The 23,198-nt window shown below is 46.7% G+C and overlaps 9 non-coding genes and 2 pseudogenes across 9 annotated transcripts; all 11 read right to left on the bottom strand.

Moving 5' to 3' along the window:
- Positions 1–128: 128 nt before the first annotated feature.
- Positions 129–319, bottom strand: LOC141217133 (U2 spliceosomal RNA). The gene has a single exon (XR_012286004.1). It is a non-coding gene; the product is annotated as a U2 spliceosomal RNA (small nuclear RNA).
- Positions 320–1,428: 1,109 nt separating this feature from the next.
- LOC141217132 (U2 spliceosomal RNA) lies at positions 1,429–1,619 on the bottom strand. The gene has a single exon (XR_012286003.1). It is a non-coding gene; the product is annotated as a U2 spliceosomal RNA (small nuclear RNA).
- A 1,109-nt stretch (positions 1,620–2,728) lies between these two features.
- On the bottom strand, positions 2,729–2,919 carry LOC141217131 (U2 spliceosomal RNA). The gene has a single exon (XR_012286002.1). It is a non-coding gene; the product is annotated as a U2 spliceosomal RNA (small nuclear RNA).
- A 1,109-nt stretch (positions 2,920–4,028) lies between these two features.
- Positions 4,029–4,219, bottom strand: LOC141217130 (U2 spliceosomal RNA). The gene has a single exon (XR_012286001.1). It is a non-coding gene; the product is annotated as a U2 spliceosomal RNA (small nuclear RNA).
- A 1,109-nt stretch (positions 4,220–5,328) lies between these two features.
- LOC141217129 (U2 spliceosomal RNA) lies at positions 5,329–5,519 on the bottom strand. Its single transcript, XR_012286000.1, has one exon. It is a non-coding gene; the product is annotated as a U2 spliceosomal RNA (small nuclear RNA).
- Positions 5,520–6,628: 1,109 nt separating this feature from the next.
- LOC141217128 (U2 spliceosomal RNA) lies at positions 6,629–6,819 on the bottom strand. Its single transcript, XR_012285999.1, has one exon. It is a non-coding gene; the product is annotated as a U2 spliceosomal RNA (small nuclear RNA).
- Positions 6,820–7,928: 1,109 nt separating this feature from the next.
- LOC141216791 (U2 spliceosomal RNA) lies at positions 7,929–8,122 on the bottom strand. Its single transcript, XR_012285799.1, has one exon. It is a non-coding gene; the product is annotated as a U2 spliceosomal RNA (small nuclear RNA).
- A 5,552-nt stretch (positions 8,123–13,674) lies between these two features.
- LOC141216884 (U2 spliceosomal RNA) lies at positions 13,675–13,764 on the bottom strand (annotated as a pseudogene).
- Positions 13,765–14,873: 1,109 nt separating this feature from the next.
- Positions 14,874–15,064, bottom strand: LOC141216283 (U2 spliceosomal RNA). The gene has a single exon (XR_012285323.1). It is a non-coding gene; the product is annotated as a U2 spliceosomal RNA (small nuclear RNA).
- A 1,109-nt stretch (positions 15,065–16,173) lies between these two features.
- LOC141216775 (U2 spliceosomal RNA) lies at positions 16,174–16,360 on the bottom strand. The gene has a single exon (XR_012285787.1). It is a non-coding gene; the product is annotated as a U2 spliceosomal RNA (small nuclear RNA).
- Positions 16,361–22,545: 6,185 nt separating this feature from the next.
- On the bottom strand, positions 22,546–22,760 carry LOC141216773 (U2 spliceosomal RNA; annotated as a pseudogene).
- Between the last annotated feature and the right edge of the window lie 438 nt (positions 22,761–23,198).

Genomic DNA, 23,198 nt, shown 5'->3' with positions numbered 1-23,198 from the left:
GAACATGAAAAATCCAATGAGGAGAAGAAAAGCAAAGCCAAAGAGTCCATCCCAAAATCCGACAAACAAGCAAAATGAACAAAAAACATTGAATTCAATACTTTCTGATTTTAGAAACTGCATTAAAGAAGGGGTGCACCGGTCCTGGAGATACTGCAATACCAGGTCAATGCGTGGAGTGGACAGAGCAAGCTCTTTTTCCATCTCCCTGTTCTAAAAATCCATTTAATATATGGTCCCCAGATAGGGGACGTATCAGATATTAAACTGATAAGAACAGATACTACACTTGATCTTAGCCAAAAGGCCGAGAAGCGATAACCAGAATTGGTTTCGAACTACGGAGCCACCCAAGGATCCTGAAGAGTCCATTTGTGGAGATGAGCTCCTGGACTCCCGTTAAGAAGACATGTTGTCAACCTCTAGATCCCTTACATGCCTGCACTTTTCGGCTTGCTGCTGCTGCAATCCACGCGTTTTAGATCTGCATAACTCCACCTCTTTAAACACAGCACCCTCACCCCCTGCTGTTCCCACCCGCCTCAACACCGTTGGAAGGGAGGAGAACCAATTAAGGCGGGGGGTGGGGTGGAACGAGCAGCTGTCTACCCTTAGCAGGAGGGCTGCTGATTACTTACCTCTCCTGCTGCTGCTGGCTGTCCAGCAGCAGACTGAAGGTGGCTGCTGCTGTGCGCAGGTATATAAAGGCTCAGAGCCTATTATGACACGCGCAGCCAGCGTTCCATTGCCACATTCCATCTACTGCAGGCAGGATACCTGGCTGGCTGAATGTCGCTGAGAAGCTCACAGAGACCGCCATAAGCAACAGTTTAACAGAATGCCACAGACTAATCAACCAAACTTTTTGGGTTGGGTTCTCTTTTATAGTCTGCAGGTATTAATTGAAAGAAGTCAGTGTTCCAGCAGAGGGAGACAACGTTTCAGAAAAGGCATTGTAGCAAACCAAAAAAGAAATTTTAAGCGCAGCAGAGTAACCAGCGCACATACCTGTTAGCTCAGGTGAGTTTAAAAGGCTGCTGTTGATAACAAGGGCATTTTCTAAATAGATGGTGTGTGTGCAACAATATACTGAAAGGTCAATTATATTGTGCAGCTTATCTCACCACCTGTAGTTATTTAGGTGAAAGCTCCAAAATGCTTGCCTAATATGTCTGTTTATCCAAAAGGAAGTAAAGAGGGAGAGCTAGAAAGATAGCATTGCGTTACATTACATGGCAATGCAATGCACAGTTGCTGAAGTTGAACCAAAATGAGCTTGTCATCTGGCTTCTGCAACTTTGAACATGAAAAATCCAATGAGGAGAAGAAAAGCAAAGCCAAAGAGTCCATCCCAAAATCCGACAAACAAGCAAAATGAACAAAAAACATTGAATTCAATACTTTCTGATTTTAGAAACTGCATTAAAGAAGGGGTGCACCGGTCCTGGAGATACTGCAATACCAGGTCAATGCGTGGAGTGGACAGAGCAAGCTCTTTTTCCATCTCCCTGTTCTAAAAATCCATTTAATATATGGTCCCCAGATAGGGGACGTATCAGATATTAAACTGATAAGAACAGATACTACACTTGATCTTAGCCAAAAGGCCGAGAAGCGATAACCAGAATTGGTTTCGAACTACGGAGCCACCCAAGGATCCTGAAGAGTCCATTTGTGGAGATGAGCTCCTGGACTCCCGTTAAGAAGACATGTTGTCAACCTCTAGATCCCTTACATGCCTGCACTTTTCGGCTTGCTGCTGCTGCAATCCACGCGTTTTAGATCTGCATAACTCCACCTCTTTAAACACAGCACCCTCACCCCCTGCTGTTCCCACCCGCCTCAACACCGTTGGAAGGGAGGAGAACCAATTAAGGCGGGGGGTGGGGTGGAACGAGCAGCTGTCTACCCTTAGCAGGAGGGCTGCTGATTACTTACCTCTCCTGCTGCTGCTGGCTGTCCAGCAGCAGACTGAAGGTGGCTGCTGCTGTGCGCAGGTATATAAAGGCTCAGAGCCTATTATGACACGCGCAGCCAGCGTTCCATTGCCACATTCCATCTACTGCAGGCAGGATACCTGGCTGGCTGAATGTCGCTGAGAAGCTCACAGAGACCGCCATAAGCAACAGTTTAACAGAATGCCACAGACTAATCAACCAAACTTTTTGGGTTGGGTTCTCTTTTATAGTCTGCAGGCATTAATTGAAAGAAGTCAGTGTTCCAGCAGAGGGAGACAACGTTTCAGAAAAGGCATTGTAGCAAACCAAAAAAGAAATTTTAAGCGCAGCAGAGTAACCAGCGCACATACCTGTTAGCTCAGGTGAGTTTAAAAGGCTGCTGTTGATAACAAGGGCATTTGCTAAATAGATGGTGTGTGTGCAACAATATACTGAAAGGTCAATTATATTGTGCAGCTTATCTCACCACCTGTAGTTATTTAGGTGAAAGCTCCAAAATGCTTGCCTAATATGTCTGTTTATCCAAAAGGAAGTAAAGAGGGAGAGCTAGAAAGATAGCATTGCGTTACATTACATGGCAATGCAATGCACAGTTGCTGAAGTTGAACCAAAATGAGCTTGTCATCTGGCTTCTGCAACTTTGAACATGAAAAATCCAATGAGGAGAAGAAAAGCAAAGCCAAAGAGTCCATCCCAAAATCCGACAAACAAGCAAAATGAACAAAAAACATTGAATTCAATACTTTCTGATTTTAGAAACTGCATTAAAGAAGGGGTGCACCGGTCCTGGAGATACTGCAATACCAGGTCAATGCGTGGAGTGGACAGAGCAAGCTCTTTTTCCATCTCCCTGTTCTAAAAATCCATTTAATATATGGTCCCCAGATAGGGGACGTATCAGATATTAAACTGATAAGAACAGATACTACACTTGATCTTAGCCAAAAGGCCGAGAAGCGATAACCAGAATTGGTTTCGAACTACGGAGCCACCCAAGGATCCTGAAGAGTCCATTTGTGGAGATGAGCTCCTGGACTCCCGTTAAGAAGACATGTTGTCAACCTCTAGATCCCTTACATGCCTGCACTTTTCGGCTTGCTGCTGCTGCAATCCACGCGTTTTAGATCTGCATAACTCCACCTCTTTAAACACAGCACCCTCACCCCCTGCTGTTCCCACCCGCCTCAACACCGTTGGAAGGGAGGAGAACCAATTAAGGCGGGGGGTGGGGTGGAACGAGCAGCTGTCTACCCTTAGCAGGAGGGCTGCTGATTACTTACCTCTCCTGCTGCTGCTGGCTGTCCAGCAGCAGACTGAAGGTGGCTGCTGCTGTGCGCAGGTATATAAAGGCTCAGAGCCTATTATGACACGCGCAGCCAGCGTTCCATTGCCACATTCCATCTACTGCAGGCAGGATACCTGGCTGGCTGAATGTCGCTGAGAAGCTCACAGAGACCGCCATAAGCAACAGTTTAACAGAATGCCACAGACTAATCAACCAAACTTTTTGGGTTGGGTTCTCTTTTATAGTCTGCAGGTATTAATTGAAAGAAGTCAGTGTTCCAGCAGAGGGAGACAACGTTTCAGAAAAGGCATTGTAGCAAACCAAAAAAGAAATTTTAAGCGCAGCAGAGTAACCAGCGCACATACCTGTTAGCTCAGGTGAGTTTAAAAGGCTGCTGTTGATAACAAGGGCATTTGCTAAATAGATGGTGTGTGTGCAACAATATACTGAAAGGTCAATTATATTGTGCAGCTTATCTCACCACCTGTAGTTATTTAGGTGAAAGCTCCAAAATGCTTGCCTAATATGTCTGTTTATCCAAAAGGAAGTAAAGAGGGAGAGCTAGAAAGATAGCATTGCGTTACATTACATGGCAATGCAATGCACAGTTGCTGAAGTTGAACCAAAATGAGCTTGTCATCTGGCTTCTGCAACTTTGAACATGAAAAATCCAATGAGGAGAAGAAAAGCAAAGCCAAAGAGTCCATCCCAAAATCCGACAAACAAGCAAAATGAACAAAAAACATTGAATTCAATACTTTCTGATTTTAGAAACTGCATTAAAGAAGGGGTGCACCGGTCCTGGAGATACTGCAATACCAGGTCAATGCGTGGAGTGGACAGAGCAAGCTCTTTTTCCATCTCCCTGTTCTAAAAATCCATTTAATATATGGTCCCCAGATAGGGGACGTATCAGATATTAAACTGATAAGAACAGATACTACACTTGATCTTAGCCAAAAGGCCGAGAAGCGATAACCAGAATTGGTTTCGAACTACGGAGCCACCCAAGGATCCTGAAGAGTCCATTTGTGGAGATGAGCTCCTGGACTCCCGTTAAGAAGACATGTTGTCAACCTCTAGATCCCTTACATGCCTGCACTTTTCGCCTTGCTGCTGCTGCAATCCACGCGTTTTAGATCTGCATAACTCCACCTCTTTAAACACAGCACCCTCACCCCCTGCTGTTCCCACCCGCCTCAACACCGTTGGAAGGGAGGAGAACCAATTAAGGCGGGGGGTGGGGTGGAACGAGCAGCTGTCTACCCTTAGCAGGAGGGCTGCTGATTACTTACCTCTCCTGCTGCTGCTGGCTGTCCAGCAGCAGACTGAAGGTGGCTGCTGCTGTGCGCAGGTATATAAAGGCTCAGAGCCTATTATGACACGCGCAGCCAGCGTTCCATTGCCACATTCCATCTACTGCAGGCAGGATACCTGGCTGGCTGAATGTCGCTGAGAAGCTCACAGAGACCGCCATAAGCAACAGTTTAACAGAATGCCACAGACTAATCAACCAAACTTTTTGGGTTGGGTTCTCTTTTATAGTCTGCAGGCATTAATTGAAAGAAGTCAGTGTTCCAGCAGAGGGAGACAACGTTTCAGAAAAGGCATTGTAGCAAACCAAAAAAGAAATTTTAAGCGCAGCAGAGTAACCAGCGCACATACCTGTTAGCTCAGGTGAGTTTAAAAGGCTGCTGTTGATAACAAGGGCATTTGCTAAATAGATGGTGTGTGTGCAACAATATACTGAAAGGTCAATTATATTGTGCAGCTTATCTCACCACCTGTAGTTATTTAGGTGAAAGCTCCAAAATGCTTGCCTAATATGTCTGTTTATCCAAAAGGAAGTAAAGAGGGAGAGCTAGAAAGATAGCATTGCGTTACATTACATGGCAATGCAATGCACAGTTGCTGAAGTTGAACCAAAATGAGCTTGTCATCTGGCTTCTGCAACTTTGAACATGAAAAATCCAATGAGGAGAAGAAAAGCAAAGCCAAAGAGTCCATCCCAAAATCCGACAAACAAGCAAAATGAACAAAAAACATTGAATTCAATACTTTCTGATTTTAGAAACTGCATTAAAGAAGGGGTGCACCGGTCCTGGAGATACTGCAATACCAGGTCAATGCGTGGAGTGGACAGAGCAAGCTCTTTTTCCATCTCCCTGTTCTAAAAATCCATTTAATATATGGTCCCCAGATAGGGGACGTATCAGATATTAAACTGATAAGAACAGATACTACACTTGATCTTAGCCAAAAGGCCGAGAAGCGATAACCAGAATTGGTTTCGAACTACGGAGCCACCCAAGGATCCTGAAGAGTCCATTTGTGGAGATGAGCTCCTGGACTCCCGTTAAGAAGACATGTTGTCAACCTCTAGATCCCTTACATGCCTGCACTTTTCGGCTTGCTGCTGCTGCAATCCACGCGTTTTAGATCTGCATAACTCCACCTCTTTAAACACAGCACCCTCACCCCCTGCTGTTCCCACCCGCCTCAACACCGTTGGAAGGGAGGAGAACCAATTAAGGTGGGGGGTGGGGTGGAACGAGCAGCTGTCTACCCTTAGCAGGAGGGCTGCTGATTACTTACCTCTCCTGCTGCTGCTGGCTGTCCAGCAGCAGACTGAAGGTGGCTGCTGCTGTGTGCAGGTATATAAAGTCTCAGAGCCTATTATGACATGCGCAGCCAGCGTTCCATTGCCACATTCCATCTACTGCAGGCAGGATACCTGGCTGGCTGAATGTCGCTGAGAAGCTCACAGAGACCGCCATAAGCAACAGTTTAACAGAATGCCACAGACTAATCAACCAAACTTTTTGGGTTGGGTTCTCTTTTATAGTCTGCAGGCATTAATTGAAAGAAGTCAGTGTTCCAGCAGAGGGAGACAACGTTTCAGAAAAGGCATTGTAGCAAACCAAAAAAGAATTTTTAAGCGCAGCAGAGTAACCAGCGCACATACCTGTTAGCTCAGGTGAGTTTAAAAGGCTGCTGTTGATAACAAGGGCATTTGCTAAATAGATGGTGTGTGTGCAACAATATACTGAAAGGTCAATTATATTGTGCAGCTTATCTCACCACCTGTAGTTATTTAGGTGAAGGCTCCAAAATGCTTGCCTAATATGTCTGTTTATCCAAAAGGAAGTAAAGAGGGAGAGCTAGAAAGATACCATTGCGTTACATTACATGGCAATGCAATGCACAGTTGCTGAAGTTGAACCAAAATGAGCTTGTCATCTGGCTTCTGCAACTTTGAACATGAAAAATCCAATGAGGAGAAGAAAAGCAAAGCCAAAGAGTCCATCCCAAAATCCGACAAACAAGCAAAATGAACAAAAAACATTGAATTCAATACTTTCTGATTTTAGAAACTGCATTAAAGAAGGGGTGCACCGGTCCTGGAGATACTGCAATACCAGGTCAATGCGTGGAGTGGACAGAGCAAGCTCTTTTTCCATCTCCCTGTTCTAAAAATCCATTTAATATATGGTCCCCAGATAGGGGACGTATCAGATATTAAACTGATAAGAACAGATACTACACTTGATCTTAGCCAAAAGGCCGAGAAGCGATAACCAGAATTGGTTTCGAACTACGGAGCCACCCAAGGATCCTGAAGAGTCCATTTGTGGAGATGAGCTCCTGGACTCCCGTTAAGAAGACATGTTGTCAACCTCTAGATCCCTTACATGCCTGCACTTTTCGGCTTGCTGCTGCTGCAATCCACGCGTTTTAGATCTGCATAACTCCACCTCTTTAAACACAGCACCCTCACCCCCTGCTGTTCCCACCCGCCTCAACACCGTTGGAAGGGAGGAGAACCAATTAAGGCGGGGGGTGGGGTGGAACGAGCAGCTGTCTACCCTTAGCAGGAGGGCTGCTGATTACTTACCTCTCCTGCTGCTGCTGGCTGTCCAGCAGCAGACTGAAGGTGGCTGCTGCTGTGCGCAGGTATATAAAGGCTCAGAGCCTATTATGACACGCGCAGCCAGCGTTCCATTGCCACATTCCATCTACTGCAGGCAGGATACCTGGCTGGCTGAATGTCGCTGAGAAGCTCACAGAGACCGCCATAAGCAACAGTTTAACAGAATGCCACAGACTAATCAACCAAACTTTTTGGGTTGGGTTCTCTTTTATAGTCTGCAGGCATTAATTGAAAGAAGTCAGTGTTCCAGCAGAGGGAGACAACGTTTCAGAAAAGGCATTGTAGCAAACCAAAAAAGAAATTTTAAGCGCAGCAGAGTAACCAGCGCACATACCTGTTAGCTCAGGTGAGTTTAAAAGGCTGCTGTTGATAACAAGGGCATTTGCTAAATAGATGGTGTGTGTGCAACAATATACTGAAAGGTCAATTATATTGTGCAGCTTATCTCACCACCTGTAGTTATTTATGTGAAAGCTCCAAAATGCTTGCCTAATATGTCTGTTTATCCAAAAGGAAGTAAAGAGGGAGAGCTAGAAAGATAGCATTGCGTTACATTACATGGCAATGCAATGCACAGTTGCTGAAGTTGAACCAAAATGAGCTTGTCATCTGGCTTCTGCAACTTTGAACATGAAAAATCCAATGAGGAGAAGAAAAGCAAAGCCAAAGAGTCCATCCCAAAATCCGACAAACAAGCAAAATGAACAAAAAACTTTGAATTCAATACTTTCTGATTTTAGAAACTGCATTAAAGAAGGGGTGCACCGGTCCTGGAGATACTGCAATACCAGGTCAATGCGTGGAGTGGACAGAGCAAGCTCTTTTTCCATCTCCCTGTTCTAAAAATCCATTTAATATATGGTCCGCAGATAGGGGACGTATCAGATATTAAACTGATAAGAACAGATTTTTTTGATTGAATATATCTTTTATTAGCACAAAAAATAAGTTAACAGACAGTGTACAGTGCCGCAGCCCAGTACACACAGAATTCTACATCATATTTACATAGCATGAGGATACGACGCACTAACTAGACACATCACACCCCTATGCTACACAAAACACTCAATCTGAAAGAAAAAGCATGTCAATCAATACAGTACGACGAACCGTGATAAGGGATGGGGATTGGGAAAAAGGGGATGGGGAGGGGAAAAACACAGGCCCGAAGCTTTATTGAAAGACAAGACACATAAGGGGAGAGGGGGAGGAGGGGTTTAGTCCTCATCCTCGTCCTCCGGACCGTCCACGATGGAATAGTCTCTGAGCAGGCTGTGTATCAGCCTGCGGCAGTCCTGGATGGACATCCTCTCCCTCCTCAAGATGAGCCGGTTCCTGGCGACCCAAACGGCATCCTTGAAGCAGTTCATAAGGCGCCAAGCCTCCTGGATGGCTCCGACGGTATGAACCCCAGGGAAGAGTCCGTAAAGTACAGAATGGTGCGATAGGCTCGCCCTGGGGACAGAGTTCCTCAGGTCGTCCTCAAAGGCAGTCAACAGGCGCTGTGCAAATCCGCAGTCCCAAAAAGTGTGCAAAGATGTTTCCTCCACGAAGGGGCACCTTGGGCAGTACCGGGTCTTGCACAGGTTCCGGGCATGCATGAATGACCGGACTGGCAGTCCGCCCTGAATCGCCATCCACGACAAGTCCTTGTGCCCGTTGGTCAGCCTGTCAGACGACACATTTGTCCACACAGTCTCCAGCGTGTCCTGGTGAAGTCCTGTGATGTTCTCCACGTCATCCTTGGCTCTGATGAGCTTGTAGATAGTTTTGGGCTTCCACAAGTCGGGCTTGAGTCCCTCCAGTTGATGTTCCCCCACAAATTGAACGACGTCTCCGTAGAACCATGGCGTCGTCCAGTTGTAGGGGAAGGAGCTGTCCCACTTGTCCCAGCCGAGTCGCCTCCAAAGAGGAAGCAGGAAGAAGCGAGACATGGACCTGCCCGCGGAGCCATTCTTGACTTGCAAAGTCCGGCGGACACAATCACACACAAAAGAGGATCGCAGGAGGGTGGGGATATCTGGAACGCCCTTCCCACCCTTGCGAGGCTCCTTGTACATGACGGCCCGCCTGACTCTGTCCATCTTGGATCCCCAGACAAAGTGTAACACTGTCCTGGTAATGGCCCTGCACACAGTGACGTGTGGGGGCCAGGCCTGCGCCGTGTACTGCAAGACGGGCAGGACCTCATTACGCAGGACGAGTGCCTTACCCTCACAAGTGAGGTGTCTGAGGCTCCAGAGTCCGATCCGTTGCTTCACCTTGGCCAAGCGTTCTTGCCAGGACTTGAGGGCCGCTCCTTCCTTCCCGAACCAGACTCCCAGCACCTTGAGGAAATCCGGTTGAATGTTGAAGGGGAAGGGGGCGGAGGAGGCCGGCTGCCAATCCCCGAAGAGCATGGCTTCTGACTTCCTGCAGTTGACTTTGGCCCCTGAAGCCCGGCCGAACCTCTCACACGTCTGGACGAGGGCGTCGACTGAACCACGATCAGCGCAGAAGACGGTGACGTCGTCCATGTAGAGCGAGCACTTGACCTCGTGTCGTCCCGGACCCGGTGCGGTGATCCCTCTGATCTCTCCATTCTGCCGGATAGCCTCTGCGAAGAGTTCTATAACACAAACAAAAAGAAGAGGTGATAGAGGGCAGCCTTGTCTGACCCCAGAGAGGACAGGGAAGGGGTCAGTCTTCCAGCCGTTCACCAACACCGAGCTGTGGATATCAAAATACATCAGACGGACATACGAACAAAACATGTTACCCAAACCTAACCGGTGCAGAGCTCGGCCCATGAACTCGTGGGAAACCCGGTCGAAGGCCTTCTCCTGATCCAAGGAGACCAGGGCCGCGTGTGCGCGGCGGACCTTGATGTACTCGACCGTGTCCCGCACGAGAGCGAGGCTGTCTGCGATGCGACGTCCAGGGATACCGCAGGTCTGGTCCGGGTGGATGATCCGTCCGATGACCGTCTTAAGTCGTGTCGCCATCGTCTTGGCCAGGATCTTGTAGTCCACGTTGAGCAGAGTGATGGGACGCCAATTCCTCAGGTCGCACCTCTCTCCCTTCCGCTTGTACAGGATCGTGACCATTCCTTCCCTCAAAGATGGAGGCATTCTACCCTCCACCACCATCTCCTCGTACAGGTCCAACAGGTCCGGACAGATGAGGTCTCCCAGCGCTACATAGAGCTCCGCTGGAAGACCATCACTGCCCGGGGTCCTGCCGGTCCTAAAGGATTTAGCGGCAGAGAGCAATTCGCCCACCATCAGAGGTTTGTCCAAGGCTGCCGTGCCTGCAGGATCAAGATGGTTAGTGATACCTGACAGGAACTTATCAGCAGCGTCGGGGTCGGTAGTCTTGTGGGAGTAGAGTTCGCTGTAGAAGTCGCTGACGACCCTCATCACGTCCTCCTTCCCACGTCGCATGTTTCCGCTCTCGTCTCGCAGCTCGTTCAGGGGCGTGTGACCGGCATGAAGTTTCCTGAAAAAGAATGAGTTACATTTCTCACCCTTCTCCAGATTCTCCACTTTGGAACGGAAGACGATTCGCTTGGACTCCTCCTCAAAGTGCCTTTTCAGGCTCTTCTTGGTCTCCTCCAGCTCCTCCCTCACGTCCCAGCCGCAGTGAAGAAGGTCCTGCAGCGACCGCAGCTCGCGCTGCAGCCCTCTGAAGTCTCTCCTCTTCTCACACGCCTGTTGTCGACCCTTGGCCTGAAAGAAACAGCGAAACTCAAGTTTAACATATTCCCACCAATCAGAGACTGTTTGGAAGCTACCCTTGTAGGACTGCCACATTGCGTAGGCTGCTCTCAGCTCCTCCACGACTTCATCCTGAGCCAGCAGAGCACAATTCAGCTTCCAGGAGCCGGGGCCGGACGGAAAACCGTCGCCGAGGACACCTTGTAAGTGAATGGCTCTGTGGTCGGAGAAGAAGCAGGGGACCATCGAGTGCCTACTCTGCCTGACTGCCCGAGAGGTGAACACAAAGTCAATCCTGTAGTGGAGTGAGCCATCGGGTCGGCTCCACGAATAGTTTGTGGAGCCTCTCCCCATGGAGCCCACCACGTCCTGAAGAGAGGCCTCGGTTACCATCTCGATGAGCAGCTTGGACGTGATGTCCAACTTGGCAGATGTGCCAGAACTACGACCATCCTCCTCGATGGGGCAGTTGAAATCCCCGGCCATCACTAAGGTCCTGGTGGTGGCAAGCTGAAGCCGCAGGGTCTGGAAAAGCAACAAACGCTCATTCTTCAGTGGGGACGCATACACGTTGATGAACCTGACAGGTTCTCCCGCCCAGTTGCCATCTACAACAAGAGCCCTGCCGCAGATGAGCTCCTGGACGGACTCAAGCGTGAATGCGCCCCCCCTGGTCAGAATTGCGACCCCCGCAGACTTGCAGTCACCCCCACCGGACCAGTAGGATGGACCGTGGGACCACTCCCTGGCCAGATGTTTGAAGGACCTAGAGGAGGGAAGGGAACATTCCTGCAACATATAAACATCACACAACTGGGAAGTAAGGAAGGCATAAATAGTCTGACGTCTGAACTTGTCCTTGATGCTCCTGACATTAATGGAAAATAAGTTAATATTAGCCATCATGTAGGGAAAAAAGAAAATGTTAGCGCAGGCAATACACCTTAGTTACCACTCCGGTCGGGTGGTCCCTCGTCGGTGTTGACTGTTGGTGACGGGATCACCAGCAGGCCCTCTTCCTCCATCTGGTCAAGCAGCGTGGCCTCGATCTCGGCGACCACCAGTTCCTCCTCTTCTGGCTCGGCCACCAGGGTCTCAACCATGTGCTCCATCTCTTCTGGCTCAGGGAGGGTATCCTCCTTTTCGCCTACGAAATCCAGAATCTTCTTTTTGGAGGATTCAGTAGCAGGGATGTCCTCCACCTTCCTCTTTCCCCGAGTTGGAACTGGGGAGACAAGAAGGGGAAAATCCTCCTCGGAATAGATAGCGGCAGGTGGAGGAAAGGTTAATTCCACCGCTACCATGGTCTGGGGAGGGAGAGTGGCTGCCGGGGCAGGGGAAAGGACACCTGCTGAGGAGTAGGGGAAGGAGGAAGAGGAAGTGGAATCCTCAGCAGGGGTGGCCGGGGTGGGGGGGAATTGGACGGGGGTGGCAGGGGGAGGGATCGAGAGAGGGGTGACAGAACTCTTACCCTCCTTTGACTTTTTCTTCTGCTTCGGAGCTGCTGGGACCGTCGCTGGGGCTTTGGCCACCGACTCCTTGACCGCTTTGGCCTTGGTCGTCTCGGCCTTGGCCGCTGGGGCCTTGGTCGTCGCGTCCTTGACCTTCACAGGCCTGGTCGTCGGGGCCTTGTCCTCCGTAGCTGGGGTCATCGCAACCACCGATGCCCAGGATCTCTCACGCTTGGGGCAATCCTTGTACAGATGAGCCGCCAGCCCACACAGGTTGCAGGATGTCTTCTTCGGGCAGTCCTTCGAGCTGTGTCCCGTCACTCGACAAATCCTGCAGGCATCCTCCTTGCAGTCCTTCATCTCGTGGCCGTTCTTGCCGCATCTCCTGCAGTTCCGCGGCATGTCCGGGTAATAGATGAGGCCGTAGGAGTTGCCCAGGGAGAATGTCGGGGGCAGGTGCCGAAGTCCGTCTGAGTATGCCAGGTCCCTGTGAAGTCTAACGGTCACCGACCACTTACCTGTCCAGAAGCCGAGTCCATTCAGGATGTGAGAGGGTTCCTTCACAACCAAACAGAAGCGTCTCAGAAAGGTACAGATGTCTTGGCCTGGGGTGTGCGGGTTGCGCATGGAGACCGTGATCCTCCTTTCGTCCCTCTGGATAGGGCAGCTACCTGTAAAGGCAGAGAAAGAATTATCCGGTCCTTTTGCGCTTACCATTTCCCAGAACCTCCTGCAGGTGTTCACAGTGGCGAAGGTGACGAAGAAGATCCCCGTCAAGAAGGTCTGGATGCTGAGGGTGTCCGACCTGGAGAAGCCTCGATCCAGCAGCATCTTCTGGCAGAACACGTCCGAGGACATGTCCGGCACCCTCCCATCCACTTCCTTCAGCTTCAGGGCCACCGTCTGCCGCATCCATGGCTCCAGGGCTGGAGCTTCATGGCGGGGCTTCTGGGGTCCCTTCTGCTGGCCAGTCGTGGAGGCAGAGTCCTTGGGGTCAGAATCGGCTCCTGGCTGGGCCCTCCTGGCTGTCCCCTGCTCCAGGCTCTTCTTTTCGGCCTTCCTCGCAGCGCTTGCCATGGCTTTCCTCCTGCAGTTACTTCTTGGAGCTGGATCTGGAACTCTTCCCGGAATGGGTGGAGCTATGCAGATTCTTCTCCCGTCGTGTTCTGGACAAATTCCCCGAAAGGTCTTTGTCTCGATGATTTTCTTCCTCGAAGATTCCACAGGACAGCCCAATTCTTCTCCGAGTCTTCGTCTTCTTCTGGATTCTTTAGAGCTTCTTCCTCCCACCGATATCCGCCTTCCTTCTCCGATGTCAGCTGGGCTCCGAAGCTCTTCTCCTTCCGAGTTCGATCGCTCTCGTCAAGTATAGATCGTAGCTCTTGTGTTCTTAAAAGAACAGATACTACACTTGATCTTAGCCAAAAGGCCGAGAAGCGATAACCAGAATTGGTTTCGAACTACGGAGCCACCCAAGGATCCTGAAGAGTCCATTTGTGGAGATGAGCTCCTGGACTCCCGTTAAGAAGACATGTTGTCAACCTCTAGATCCCTTACATGCCTGCACTTTTCGGCTTGCTGCTGCTGCAATCCACGCGTTTTAGATCTGCATAACTCCACCTCTTTAAACACAGCACCCTCACCCCCTGCTGTTCCCACCCGCCTCAACACCGTTGGAAGGGAGGAGAACCAATTAAGGCGGGGGGTGGGGTGGAACGAGCAGCTGTCTACCCTTAGCAGGAGGGCTGCTGATTACTTACCTCTCCTGCTGCTGCTGGCTGTCCAGCAGCAGACTGAAGGTGGCTGCTGCTGTGTGCAGGTATATAAAGGCTCAGAGCCTATTATGACACGCGCAGCCAGCGTTCCATTGCCACATTCCATCTACTGCAGGCAGGATACCTGGCTGGCTGAATGTCGCTGAGAAGCTCACAGAGACCGCCATAAGCAACAGTTTAACAGAATGCCACAGACTAATCAACCAAACTTTTTGGGTTGGGTTCTCTTTTATAGTCTACAGGCATTAATTGAAAGAAGTCAGTGTTCCAGCATAGGGAGACAACGTTTCAGAAAAGGCATTGTAGCAAACCAAAAAAGAAATTTTAAGCGCAGCAGAGTAACCAGCGCACATACCTGTTAGCTCAGGTGAGTTTAAAAGGCTGCTGTTGATAACAAGGCCATTTGCTAAATAGATGGTGTGTGTGCAACAATATACTGAAAGGTCAATTATATTGTGCAGCTTATCTCACCACCTGTAGTTATTTAGGTGAAAGCTCCAAAATGCTTGCCTAATATGTCTGTTTATCCAAAAGGAAGTAAAGAGGGAGAGCTAGAAAGATAGCATTGGGTTACATTACATGGCAATGCAATGCACAGTTGCTGAAGTTGAACCAAAATGAGCTTGTCATCTGGCTTCTGCAACTTTGAACATGAAAAATCCAATGAGGAGAAGAAAAGCAAAGCCAAAGAGTCCATCCCAAAATCCGGCAAACAAGCAAAATGAACAAAAAACATTGAATTCAATACTTTCTGATTTTAGAAACTGCATTAAAGAAGGGGTGCACCGGTCCTGGAGATATTGCAATACCAGGTCAATGCGTGGAGTGGACAGAGCAAGCTCTTTTTCCATCTCCCTGTTCTAAAAATCCATTTAATATATGGTCCCCAGATAGGGGACGTATCAGATATTAAACTGATAAGAACAGATACTACACTTGATCTTAGCCAAAAGGCCGAGAAGCGATAACCAGAATTGGTTTCGAACTACGGAGCCACCCAAGGATCCTGAAGAGTCCATTTGTGGAGATGAGCTCCTGGACTCCCGTTAAGAAGACATGTTGTCAACCTCTAGATCCCTTACATGCCTGCACTTTTCGGCTTGCTGCTGCTGCAATCCACGCGTTTTAGATCTGCATAACTCCACCTCTTTAAACACAGCACCCTCACCCCCTGCTGTTCCCACCCGCCTCAACACCGTTGGAAGGGGGGAGAACCAATTAAGGCGGGGGGTGGGGTGGAACGAGCAGCTGTCTACCCTTAGCAGGAGGGCTGCTGATTACTTACCTCTCCTGCTGCTGCTCTCTGTCCAGCAGCAGACTGAAGGTGGCTGCTGCTGTGCGCAGGTATATAAAGGCTCAGAGCCTATTATGACACGCGCAGCCAGCGTTCCATTGCCACATTCCATCTACTGCAGGCAGGATACCTGGCTGGCTGAATGTCGCTGAGAAGCTCACAGAGACCGCCATAAGCAACAGTTTAACAGAATGCCACAGACTAATCAACCAAACTTTTTGGGTTGGGTTCTCTTTTATAGTCTGCAGGCATTAATTGAAAGAAGTCAGTGTTCCAGCAGAGGGAGACAACGTTTCAGAAAAGGCATTGTAGCAAACCAAAAAAGAAATTTTAAGCGCAGCAGAGTAACCAGCGCACATACCTGTTAGCTCAGGTGAGTTTAAAAGGCTGCTGTTGATAACAAGGGCATTTGCTAAATAGATGGTGTGTGTGCAACAATATACTGAAAGGTCAATTATATTGTGCAGCTTATCTCACCACCTGTAGTTATTTAGGTGAAAGCTCCAAAATGCTTGCCAAATATGTCAATTTATCCAAAAGGAAGTAAAGAGGGAGAGCTAGAAAGATAGCATTGCGTTACATTACATGGCAATGCAATGCACAGTTGCTGAAGTTGAACCAAAATGAGCTTGTCATCTGGCTTCTGCAACTTTGAACATGAAAAATCCAATGAGGAGAAGAAAAGCAAAGCCAAAGAGTCCATCCCAAAATCCGACAAACAAGCAAAATGAACAAAAAACATTGAATTCAATACTTTCTGATTTTAGAGACTGCATTAAAGAAGGGGTGCACCGGTCCTGGAGATACTGCAATACCAGGTCAATGCGTGGAGTGGACAGAGCAAGCTCTTTTTCCATCTCCCTGTTCTAAAAATCCATTTAATATATGGTCCCCAGATAGGGGACGTATCAGATATTAAACTGATAAGAACAGATTTTTTTTTTTTTTTTTTTTAAACCAAATCAGATAGGCCGGAGCATAAGCTCAATCAAATCGACTTACAAAAGCCTTTCATTGACACTTAGCCTTTCATCACACTTGGTATATAATCAAAAATAAAACCAAACCTTATCATCAGGTACATTATACACTACTAATTAAACTTTACCAAAAACCTCCACTTTTTAAACTTCCAGATCCCTTCAGCATCTATAATACTTCCACGTTCCTGATCCCAGAGGTATATTACATACATACGTGACAGAATCAATCTCAAACATTCATTAACTGACATTTTCTTCCTTTTAAAAACTAACAAATTCCTCGCATCCCACAAACTTTCAATTACACACACCACCAACAACCATAAAATCCTATCCTTAATTCTACTACATGCACCCATCCCAAACATAGCAAGTTTCCAATTAACATACTTTACACCCACCAATTCCTTGCAAAGTCCCCCTATACCCTTCCATACATCATATGCAAAATCACAATCCCATACCATATGTCTAACATGCTCTCTCAAACCACATCCATCCCTCGGGCATACCTCAGATTTAACTAAATCCCTCTTCTTTTGCACATCTCTAACAGGCAAAATGTCATGCAATATCATCCAAGCGATATCTCTCTGTCTGTTAGTCACACCATCTATACTTAATTTTCTCCACATCTCGGTTACTTCCTCCCCTCTCAACCCATTGATATTACATACCACCTCACGCTCACGCACCATCCTAATGACTTTCTTCTTTTGCCTAAAATCACTCATGTTAACGGACAACAAATCATACTTCCTTACAAATTTCTCAACACAACCATACCATACAGGACACTTAAAAGCAACAGGCACTCTAGCATCCCTTTTGACCCACTTTAAGCCATAAAGCATCCATCCAGCCGAATAATTCATCATATAAGCACACTTATTACTTTTCCCTAGAACCACCACCACCATTTTCACGTAACTAATCCCTAAAAAGAAATCAATATTTGGAAAATCCAAACCACCATTTACACATAACTTATAGACATATTCCCGTTTCAATTTCTCCATGCGACTTCCCCAAAGAAAATTAAAGATGAATTTCTCAGTTTTCCTAATTTTCTTAAAATCAGCAGGATATACATTCGCAACAAACAACAAAATAGGCAAAATAACCGCCTTAATAATCAGAACTTTCCCAGTCAGAGTTAGTTCTCTCATTCGCCAAAAATTCAACTTGCGCACCACTCTCACCCCACAATCTTCCCAACTCTCATTTCCTTTCAAATCATCATTAAACTTAATCCCAAGCACCTTTATTGCACCATCCTCACACCTCACACCATCCATCCGTACATTCCTCTCACCAAAACATTTAAAGGAACTCTTAGTCCAATTGACCTTAAAAGCTGAGACACTACAAAACAAACTTAATATCAACCTTGCCCTACTCATCGCAGCCATATTCCCACTCACAATCACTACATCATCCATGTAACCTAGAATTCTCACATCCTTTCCATTACTCCCAGGAATCATCACACCTCTCATAACCTTATCCTTCCTAACCATAGACATCAACACTTCAATCACACTAATAAACAAAAAAGGGGACATAGGGCACCCCTGACGCACTCCTGATTTAATTCTCACTTTCTCACTCAACCACTCATTCACCAAAAATTCACTTGAAACATTACAATACAAACTTCTAACACAGTTTACAAAATTCCTGGAATAACCCATCTTAGACAAAACCTTAAACATAAAGCTATGTGACACACGGTCAAAAACTTTTTCAAAATCAACCGAAAACAACAAACATTTCTGCTTACAACTCATACAATCCCCAATCACATCACGCAACAACACCAAATTTTCAGTCCTACTTCTCCCAGGCACTGCACACACTTGATCTTCATCCACCACACCGCCAATCACTTCCCGCATCCGGCTAGCCAACAATTTACTAAACACCTTATAGTCTGCATTCAAAAGGGTGATTGGCCTCCAATTCCCCAAATCCTTTTTATCACCTTTCTTGTGAACCAAAACCACCACCCCATCTCTCATAGATTCACTCAACATATTCTCCGTGAACATATACTGGCACACCTCCAATAAGTCATTTCCCATCGTGTCCCATTCCTTAACATATAACTCCACGGGCAGTCCATCCTTCCCAGGTGTTTTATTCTTACTCGCAGACATCACCACTTTTTTAACTTCATCCAACACAATTACATCATCCAATATTTCACGTTCATCCTCACCCAAACAACCTTCTAAACACCCCAAAGCATCAGTCAACATCCTATCATCAACCCATTTTTCCCCATACAACTCCTTATAAAACAACACCACCTCCTGCATCACATCCTTCCCACTCACACACACCCCATCACCATTCACCACCTCATCCATATCTACTTTCTTCCCAAAAACTTTTTTGAAAAAAAACCTTGTGCATTTCTCATTTTTCTCCAAATGTTCAATCTTAGAACGGTAAATAATTTCTTTCCCTTTACCCTCAATATATTTCTTAATCTCTTCTTTCACTTGACACATCAAAACATCCACATCCACTCCAATCATCCTTAACTTCCTCAGCCACTCCAGTCTAGAGCTTAAATCATTAAATTTTGCTCTATTCATTGCTGCTTTCCTCCTGCCCCTTTTTCTAAAGAAAAAAACAATCTCACTCTTCATCCAGTCCCACCACTCAAGCACATTCCTGAAATCACTTTTTTTATCCCTCCACCTAACATACATTCGCCTAAAATCACGCATGATCCTATTATCTTCCAGCAAACGCACATTAAGTTTCCACACGCCACCACCATATACAAAGGAAATCTTACCTTCTAGACGTGCCCTCAAACACACATGGTCAGAGAAGGGAACATCTTCCTGCTGGAAATTCCTACAAATAACATTTTGTGAAGAAAAGAAGATACGGTCTATTCTAGACTCTATGCCTCCCCTGTCGGCCTTATAGGTCGCAGGAGGTGGATTACCTAAAAAAACTTCCGCAGCATCCTGTAAGGAAAAATCCGCCACAAGACTCTTGAGTCTTTTACCTGTAACATCCATCTTATCCCCCTCCGTCACACAATTGAAATCTCCAACAAAAATTATTGGCATTTTGCCAGATAAAAAAAAACATAATTTCTCAAAAATTTCCAGCCTCTCCCCTTTATCTATTGGTGCATACATATTTACCACCCTAACCCTCCACCCCCTACAATTTAACTCACATATTACACACCTCCCCGCCTCCACCACCATGTAACTTTCTATCTTAACACTATAACCCTTCACCAAAACACCTACCCCACAATTTTTATTACATACAGAACCAGACCACACACTTTGACCTAAAGGCCATGCATTTTCACTTAAGGGATCGGAGATCCCACACTCCTGGACACAGTATACGTCCGCATCCAAGTTGCTCAAGTAGTCCAAAATTGCCACTCTTCTCGACTCAGATTTAATCAGCCTAACATTTAGCGACAAGATGCTGAGAGCAACTTGGGCACCCATCTATTAATTTGATGTGGCAGGTCACGACAACATGCCCACCTGTACATCATCCTAACCCTTCTGGGGGTAGGACGCTGGACGTGCAGATATCGTAGTTTGTGCCTTCCCCCAAAAAAGACACATCTTGGGGATCGGATGCAGTAGGGTAAACCCGGGCTGGACTCACACTGCAGTCACTTAAAGGGGAAAAGGATGGTTCAGTTTTCTTCTTTTTCTTCACTGAAGCGCCTCCATCTTCATCTGAACTATAATCCCGCCGCTGGGGGTCAAGTCCCCCTGACCTCCCTCCTCCTCAAGGTCAGAAACGACATCGCTCCAGGCCACATGCGGTGTTCTGGTCAGATCAGACTCCTCTTCCCCCTGCAATGTAACCATCATGTCTGGAATTTCAGCCTCCAGATCCTCCACCGGGGCCACTTCCATGCCTATACGATCATCAGTTATCGTCTCAGACTCACTGACATCTGAAGCCACAGACGCGGCCCTCTGCACCGGTGGCTCAGGTGCCAGCTCCATATTTCCTCTTACATTCACACGAACCAGTTCTGGAAAAGCAACCCGAGCCTCCTCCTCATCCAGGAAAGCCAGAGTAGATATCGGAGCAGTCGGAGTTGGAGCAGTCGGAGTTGTAGCTGTGGGTGCAGGAGATTCATTTCTTCTCCTTCCCCTTCCCGCTGCCCCCGCATATGAACCAGGATGGAATATACAGTCTCTGAAGGCATGCCCCTTCTCTCCGCAGAGATTACAGACTATTTCATTTTTGCAATTATTGGAAGAATGACCCACCTCATTGCACTTCCTGCAAATAATCTGTCTGATGTCGCATGCTTCCTGAGTATGGCCATACCTCCTACAATGACGACAAAACCTGGGCGCATTGGGGAAGAACAGGTAACCCCGCTCACTCCCAATGGAAAAATTTGATGGAGGATAATGTATACCCCCTGGTTCATCAGGACTTTCCCGGAACTTGACCATGAAACGATATTTACCGGTCCATAGTTCCTCCTCATTCATGACTTTTACTGCCACCTTGGTAATATAGCAGTGCCTATTTAGAAAGGCATAAATCAAAGCCAAGTCCACATGTGGGTTGTACATGAAAACAGTCAGAGGTACCTCTTTGGAGCAATACAAGATGACAAAAGTCAGCCCATCCAAATATTGATTGTCCAGATTCTTTTTCAAACAATCATAGAAATTGTTGCAAACAGCCATAGAAGTAAATACAAGATTATACTTGCTTTTGAATTGCTGGAGGCACAAGATTTCTTCCTTCTTCACTTCAAGGAGTCCAAACAAAATCTCCTTCACCACGAAGCTGAGGGTAAAGATTCCTTCTTTGCCTTCTTCCACATCAATCTGGATTCCAAACTTCACTCGAGCCTCACCGGGCCCAGCGTATCGAATGCGTCCCATTATCGCTAGTCGTGTCTACTGGCCAACTCCTTATAGCAGCAAGTGGCTTAAGCCATAAAATGGCGATGCCACAGGGCCAAGAGTTAACGCACAGACAGCCAAATGACTAGACCCATTACAGATCTGAGCCAAAAGGCCGAGAAGCGATAACCAGAATTGGTTTCGAACTACGGAGCCACCCAAGGATCCTGAAGAGTCCATTTGTGGAGATGAGCTCCTGGACTCCCGTTAAGAAGACATGTTGTCAACCTCTAGATCCCTTACATGCCTGCACTTTTCGGCTTGCTGCTGCTGCAATCCACGCGTTTTAGATCTGCATAACTCCACCTCTTTAAACACAGCACCCTCACCCCCTGCTGTTCCCACCCGCCTCAACACCGTTGGAAGGGAGGAGAACCAATTAAGACGGGGGGTGGGGTGGAACGAGCAGCTGTCTACCCTTAGCAGGAGGGCTGCTGATTACTTACCTCTCCTGCTGCTGCTGGCTGTCCAGCAGCAGACTGAAGGTGGCTGCTGCTGTGCGCAGGTATATAAAGGCTCAGAGCCTATTATGACACGCGCAGCCAGCGTTCCATTGCCACATTCCATCTACTGCAGGCAGGATACCTGGCTGGCTGAATGTCGCTGAGAAGCTCACAGAGACCGCCATAAGCAACAGTTTAACAGAATGCCACAGACTAATCAACCAAACTTTTTGGGTTGGGTTCTCTTTTATAGTCTGCAGGCATTAATTGAAAGAAGTCAGTGTTCCAGCAGAGGGAGACAACGTTTCAGAAAAGGCATTGTAGCAAACCAAAAAAGAAATTTTAAGCGCAGCAGAGTAACCAGCGCACATACCTGTTAGCTCAGGTGAGTTTAAAAGGCTGCTGTTGATAACAAGGGCATTTGCTAAATAGATGGTGTGTGTGCAACAATATACTGAAAGGTCAATTATATTGTGCAGCTTATCTCACCACCTGTAGTTATTTAGGTGAAAGCTCCAAAATGCTTGCCTAATATGTCTGTTTATCCAAAAGGAAGTAAAGAGGGAGAGCTAGAAAGATAGCATTGCGTTACATTACATGGCAATGCAATGCACAGTTGCTGAAGTTGAACCAAAATGAGCTTGTCATCTGGCTTCTGCAACTTTGAACATGAAAAATCCAATGAGGAGAAGAAAAGCAAAGCCAAAGAGTCCATCCCAAAATCCGACAAACAAGCAAAATGAACAAAAAACATTGAATTCAATACTTTCTGATTTTAGAAACTGCATTAAAGAAGGGGTGCACCGGTCCTGGAGATACTGCAATACCAGGTCAATGCGTGGAGTGGACAGAGCAAGCTCTTTTTCCATCTCCCTGTTCTAAAAATCCATTTAATATATGGTCCCCAGATAGGGGACGTATCAGATATTAAACTGATAAGAACAGATTTTTTCTTTTTTTTTTTTTTTACACTCAGATTACAAAGTCTTGGAATCAACAAAAAGATAAGAAGACTCAAATCCATCATCGTGCATTCTACCAATTTTAATACTTCTCCAAATCTTTTATTTTCTTTTTCTTTTATATATATATATTTATTTATTTTTTCCCTCTTTTTTTTTTAAAAAAAAATTATATAGTTTTGGCTATTTTTTTTTGTTTGTTTTTGTTCTTCTTTTTTTGTTTTTCCACAGGTTTTCAAAAAATCAAAGCTTACAAGGTAAGTTCATTCCATTTACATTGTTTCCATTTCTCATTTGCTTTCACCTTGCCAAGCGTCATTTTGTCCCTCCAGAAATACATGTACAAATAACTTAGACATAATTTAATACACTGGTCGACTGTTACTTCCTTATGTTTAAACACTAAAATGTTCCTTGCTTTCCACAATGCCGCCTTCACACATGCAATAATAATCCATACAATTTTAAAATCCTCCTCTCTTAT

This window comes from Phyllobates terribilis, unplaced genomic scaffold (assembly GCF_046119375.1).
Source record: "Phyllobates terribilis strain yellow unplaced genomic scaffold, ASM4611937v1 Scaffold_236__1_contigs__length_3049075, whole genome shotgun sequence".
Classification (NCBI taxonomy): domain Eukaryota; kingdom Metazoa; phylum Chordata; class Amphibia; order Anura; family Dendrobatidae; genus Phyllobates; species Phyllobates terribilis.
Note: the sequence above shows the minus strand (reverse complement) of the source record. Positions and strands in the feature narration are given on the sequence as shown.